This window comes from Tasmannia lanceolata, unplaced genomic scaffold, assembly GCF_043159265.1.
Source record: "Tasmannia lanceolata isolate RefF3 unplaced genomic scaffold, GAP_Taslan_0.1 ptg000013l, whole genome shotgun sequence".
Classification (NCBI taxonomy): Eukaryota; Viridiplantae; Streptophyta; class Magnoliopsida; order Canellales; family Winteraceae; genus Tasmannia; species Tasmannia lanceolata.
The window spans coordinates 50097661-50104422 of NW_027518690.1; positions in this window are offsets into that span (position 1 = coordinate 50097661).

The following is a 6762-nucleotide window of genomic DNA, read 5'->3' on the forward strand; positions in this document are numbered from 1 at the left end:
AAACACGTTGGGTTCCTGTCTGTCAGTCCAGCTAACATGGGGGCTCTAATTTTTGCTTCTTGATGTGATTTAAATATGCAATTCACATGGTAGGGAAACACACTATAACTCCAACAAGGACACGCAACCAACTCCCTGCACGTTATAATAAAAACCATGCCTTATAAATGTAAGGAATTAATAGCTACAATGATATTAGTTTACCATGACGATTGTATAACCTGCTTTTTTTTATGAGCCTGCAAGAACATTTTGGGACTCATGGGACTCATAATAATATTTTTTTTCTTGTATCTTTGGGTAGTAGTAGGCAAGAGGCTTCATTGCAAATGTTAAGGCATAGTAATATTAATATCACTTCTTGTCGAATATCATTATGGAGCAATATTTGTCTAGGATTTGCTCAAAATCTCAATTTTCTTCTCCTATCTCTTCCATGAACAGTAACAATTTGTTTTGCTATAATAGTCTTATATTTTTAAATCTGTTCATTTGAGGGATTTCAAGGGGCATATGGGTTTTGAATCTTTATAAAGGTCATGGTGGACAGTAGGCTTATTTCAATTATTTTCCTCAATTAGATAATGTTGTCTGGTTGGATGGAATTAGATATTTGGTTGTTTATTCGAAATTAGCTTAAGCGCAAAATTGCTGATTCCTTCGATATTTGCACTCCTTTGCCTTGATGAGTCATGATGGTTCGGGATTCTTTCTAATGACAGCAGTAGAATGTAATGTGAATGCAATTGTGTCTCTCTTTGTCCCATAGAAATACCGCAGTAAAAAAAAAATTTGTTTAAGATGTGATTGGAGTCATTTTGACCGAGCTGTAATATGGATATTTGTTATAAGAATCATATGGTTGCATCGGTTACTCTTTGGCATTGTTATGTCATTCTTGCTTGGGCACTGTTACCTCATGTTCATAATGATACTATATATATATATATATATATATATATATATATATATATATATATATATATATATGAGAAAACGGTTCCTACACATATGAGTAGATAAGTTATCTATACACTAGCTTAAAATACAGTGGGGGCCACATTATTTGGGTGATCCAAACCATTCATTTTTAAGGCCCTCACATAGATAGGGTGTCCATAAAATATCAGATCCATAGGATCATCCTAACCATTCGAACTGTGGAGGCAAAAAATGAACTAATTTGTGAAGGTTTAAAGATATCCATTTTACCTCCACAAATCGGAGGGTTGGGATGATCCTATGGATCTGATTTTTTGTAGACACCCTATCTATGTGAGGGCCTTTAAAATGGATGGCTTGGATCACCCAAACAATGTGGGCCCCCACTGTATTTTAAGCTTGTGTGTAGAGAACTCTCTACACATATGTGTCGGAACCGCTTTCTCTCTCTCTCTCTCTCTCTCTCTCTCTCTATATATATATATATATATATATATATATATATATATATATATATATATATATATATATATATATATATACTTTGATTGTATTAATGTTCTGTCTAACATTAAGTCCTCAATGGAATTTGAGCCAAATCAGTGTATTCTCATTTATAGGTGGGCACTGTAGAGAAGAATCTTGCTTGTTTAGTATAGCTTCTTATTGTTAGACGCTCTTAGTCATCCCAAGCCCATTATTTAGGGGACTGGCTTAGTCCATATAGCATTTTTTCCATTTTTCCTTCTCTTTTAGAAGACTTTCATAGTATTTTCGACATCATATTCCTTGTCATTGCTAGGGCAATGAAGGCGTTAGCCAGAGCCCATCTTTAGGAGACTTGCTCAGTCCAAGTGGCGCTCACATCTTTTGGATAGTAGACTTGCCTAGTCTTTTAGATATCTTTTAGATATTCGTTCCCTCTTCATTGCAAGGGCAATGAAAGAGTTATCTAGAGCCCCCACTAGGAGACATGCTTAGTCTCATTAAGGTGTTTCTCCCTTGGAGACAAGCCTTGTTGTTTAGAGCCTACCTCTTTGAGAGTCTATTTTAGTTGAAAAAGAGTTTACCCGTAGGAGGCATGCCTTGCCTCATTTACAGAGCCCCTTATTTGGAGACAAGCCTTGTCTCATTTAGAGAGTTTTCCCTTTATGAGGCTTACCTAGCCTCATGTTAGAGTGGCCCCATCTTCTAGCGAGTCTTTGAGTCATTTTTGCCCCTATTTTGGTAGTGTTAATAGCGAGTCTTTGACTTATTTGCCTTCCCTTTTGGTAGTATTATTAGAGAGTCTCTGACTCATTTATTCTCCCTCCCTAGTGTTATTAGTTAGGAGTTTTTCCATTAGAGACTAACTCAGTCATATAGAGCCTTCCCTGCTTGGGATCTTAGATTGTTTTCTCTGTTCTTGGGACACTTGTTTATTTGTTTGTGGATTGTGCATCTCGTTTCGGGATGCTAGTTTGTTGCTTTGGGGTTTCCCCTTTACCCTAGGGTGTTGTTTTGTGTTTTCCCTTTGGCCTTTGACTAAAAGGGTGAAAGAATTTGAAATTTTAAAATCCATAAAAATTGAAATCATTTACAATCGCAAGAGCATTGAAATCATTTAAAAGGTCCAAAAACATTAGAAATTTAAAACATCAAAAACATTTGAAAGCATCAAAAGCCTTAAATCATTTGGAGTGTTAGGTTTTAGTGGTAGTTAGGAGAGTTCGTTTCGAACTACGTTGGCTTGATCCTCTTCCACGAGGTACGTAGTGCAGCTTGGAATCTTTATCCCAAGTCCAGCCAAACTTTGTAAATAAATCTTTTAAACCTTTTAAAAATATAAAAATCTTCCAAAACATTATTTTTCGAAAAGATCTTCCTCTAGAGTTAGGACTTTGTCCTAAATAGATTTTTAGAGTTAGGGGTTTGTCCTTCATGTGCTGTGTGTTTTGTTTGTGTTTGCGTTAGAGTTAGGAGTTTGTAACGAATCCGTCCGGTCAGTTGGCGATCCACATCGTCGACTGATGACTAGAATATGATGCGTTAGTCCACCCTTTGTTTTTCTTAGGAAACACAACCTAGTTACACCTAGGTTGTAGGAACCACCTGCATTAGCTTAAGGCTAACCTGCATTTAGTTAGGGCATATAGGGTGTCCTAAAATCCACAATCCACTGGAATATAAATAATCGCACAAGAAGCTTTAATAACTAGTCCAGTCTTTTAGGTCGAGTCTAGGGTAGAGGTCTAGATGTCCTAGGCATCATAGCTTAGAATAGGTGCGAAGAACTGCATTGCCTTGATTCTCATGGAGGCGGGGATACGTAGGCTTCTTTGGATGAACATCAGATCATCTAAAGACTCGGGCTTAAGCATTAGAGTCTTAGGGTCTGTTGTTAGCACTTAGGGCTTGTGTTTGTATATGAATGATGACTTTTGCATAGGATCATGATAGTGTGTGTTCATGTCTTGGCTTACTCATATGCTTATTCTTTTATCTGCCTATATTTCTGTTTATTCTTTATTTCGTTTATTGTATTTAAATTATTTTCATGATTAACTGCTAGTTTTAGATTTCTCATCTTATGCAGGCCTTATACCTTTAGCTGTAGCATGCATGTGTTTGCCTCAGAACTTAGACACCTATTAGGCATATCACGCATAACCTAGCTATTCTTAGGTAACATTTCTTTCGGTTCTGCTGTGTGTGCTTATTTTCATCTCCGAGACATGCATGATTAGATAGACGTTTTCTCGGAGATGCGTGTTCCCATTTCACATGGTTTTCGCCCAAAACTCTTCGAAGGTAATAAATAAATGGCATAAGAGACCAAGTGTTCGCACTCGGGCAAATTAGGGGTGCTCTTCAGACCTTCTCCATTCGTCATTAGGCACGGACCTTATGTATCTCTGGTTATCCGTTGCAAGCAGAGCATTTGTTTTTGGTTCCATGGCGTATCCATGGATGGTGACTCTGAGTTATTTTTAGGTACATCTTGGTTTGGGGATTTATCCTTGAATCAAGAGGTATCTCTTTCATTTTGTATCGCCACTCGTGCTATGCTGGAAGGGTGGCAACCGTTTCGAGAGTTCCTTGGCAGAGCTCTCCTTCACATTGTGGAGATCTTAGAAGATTGCAGGAGGGATCTCGCGTCCCTCGGCACGGGTCCTCTCAGATCGGGGTCCACAATACCCTTCTTGCTTTTCCCTCCACTTTTTAGGCACTAATCCCAATGCACTTTCACCTACCTTTTTTCTCTTTTATCTTCTTCTTCCCCAAGCATTCCAAACGGTGAAAACTCCATTTCCATCGCCATTGCTGTGGACCCCGATCCTGAGGACGATGCCGAGGGACGCGAGATCCCTCCTGCAATCCTCTAAGATCTCCACAAAGTGAAGGAGAGCTCTGCCAAGGAACTCTCGAAACTGATGCCACCCTCATAGCATAGCTCGAGTGGCGATATAAAAAGAAAGAGATATGTCTTGATCCGGAGCCAGGGCTCGAAACCGAGACATACCTAAAATAAACTCAGAGTCGCCATCCATGGACATGCCATGGAACCAAAACAAATGCTCTGTTTGCAATGGATAACCAGAAATACAAAGGGTCCGTGCCTGATGACGAATGGGGAAGGGGTTAGGCGCCCCCAATTCGCCCAAGTGCGAACACTTGGTCTCTTATGCCATTTTTCATTAACTTCGAAGAAGTTTGGGTAAAAATCATGTGAAATGGGAACAAATATCCCCGAGTGAACGTCTACCTAATCATGCATGACTCGGGGATGAAATAATAAACACACATAAAATAAAATGAAAGATGTGTCACCTAAGCATAGCTAGGTTATGAGTGACATGCCTAATGGGTGTCTAAATTCTGATGTGCAAACACATGCAAGCTACAGCAAAAGGTATAGGATCAGTACGAGAAAGTAAGAAAACACATCAAAACATATAATAACAACATAATAAATCCTAAGACTCTAAATTATTAGCCCGAGTCCTCGGATGGTCTGGTATTCATCCAAAGAAGCCTACGTATCCCCGCCTCCACGAGAATCAAGGCAACGTAGTTCTTCGCGCCTATTCTAAGCTATGATGCCTAAGACACCTAGACCTCTATCCTAGACTCGATCTAAAAGACCGGACTAGTTATTAAAGTTTATTATATGATTATTTAAATTCCAGTGAATTGTGGATTTTAGGACACCATATATGCCCTAACTAAATGCAGATTAGCCCTAGGCTAATGCAGGTGGTTCCTACAACCTATGTGTAACTAGGCTGTATTTCCTAAGAAAAACCAAAGGTGGACTAACGTATCCTACTCTAGTCATCACTCGGCGATGTGGATCGCCGACTGACCGGACGGAGGCGCTCCTATAACTCTAGGACAGACCCCTAACTCTAAAACAAGCACACAGCAAACAAACAATCAAACAACCTATCAAAAGAAAAAAACCTAACTCTAAAAACTCTCTATCTAGGAGAAACTCCTAACTCTAGAGGAAGATCTTTTGAAAATAAGATTTTAAAGGTTTTTGAAGAAGGTTTAAAACGTTTATTTACAAAAAAGTTTGGCTGGACTTGGGATGTAAATCCCAAGCTGCACTACGTACCTCGGAAGAGGATCAAGCCAACGTAGTTCGAAATGAACTCTCAAACTACGCTTCTAAAAGAAACACTCACACTTCAGATTTTTTAAGGTTTTTTATATTTTCAAATGTTTTTGATATTTTTAAAGTTTTCAAATGTTTTTGAGTTTTAAATTTCTAATTTTTTTTGGATTTTAAAGCTTTTCCAATGCTCTAAACCTTAAAACGCTTTCAATCTTAAAGGGAACACGCAAGTAACACCATAAACTAGGGCAAAGCCCTAAATCCAAAGGGGAAACCCCGAATACGCAACTAACGCCTCAAAGAGACGAACCACAATAAGAAACTGGCGTCTCAAAGAGACAAACCACAACAAGAAAGATAGCGACCCAAGAAGAGAGAAAACGATCCAAGATCCCAAGCAAGCAAAGCTCTAATAAGACTGAGTTAGCCTCTAGTCAAAGCGAAGTAATCAACAACTCTAAAGGAGAAACTCCGAACTAACTACACTAAAGAGGGGGAATAAATGAGTCAGAGACTCTCTAATAACACTATCGAGTCAAAGACTCACTCTAAAAGAGGAGGCCACTCTAACATGAGGCTAGGTAAGCCTCCTAAAGGGGAAACTCTCTACATGAGACAAGGCTTGTCTCCGAGACACAAATGACGTAAAAGGAATAAGAGACCCTGCGCATATTTGGCAAAGGTAAAACACCTAGCCGAGCCGGACAGCTACCTAGCCCTAGGGTGCAACAAATGTGCAACCAGATACCCATATAGGATAGGGGTATGAAGCCAAGCCGAGTAGGGTGTTCTCCCAAAACCAAACGACGCACAAAGAGGAGGTTTAGCAAGAGAAAGAGACTGGGCAAGTCTCCTAGACACAGAGGTAGGATAGAGAAAAATGCTAGCAAGACTAGGCAAGTATCCTATATATAAATGAGGGGTATGCTACTTGGATTGAGCACGCCCCCTAAGGGTGGGCTTGGGCTAGCGCCTTCATCGCCCTGATACAAGCATTAGAATCAATATAGGCTCAAAACAATCTAAAAAAAATAGAAAAGGTAAAATTTCCACCTAACATGTAATTTTCACCAAAAATGGTCAAAAATGCCAAACAAATCATGGGAATGATTCAATATACGATTTGTGACTTGCTAGCAAACTCAAAACATCCCGAACACTCATTAAAATTAAATAGAGCTCATGTTGTCCATGATTTTCAAGAAATAGCACAATTATGA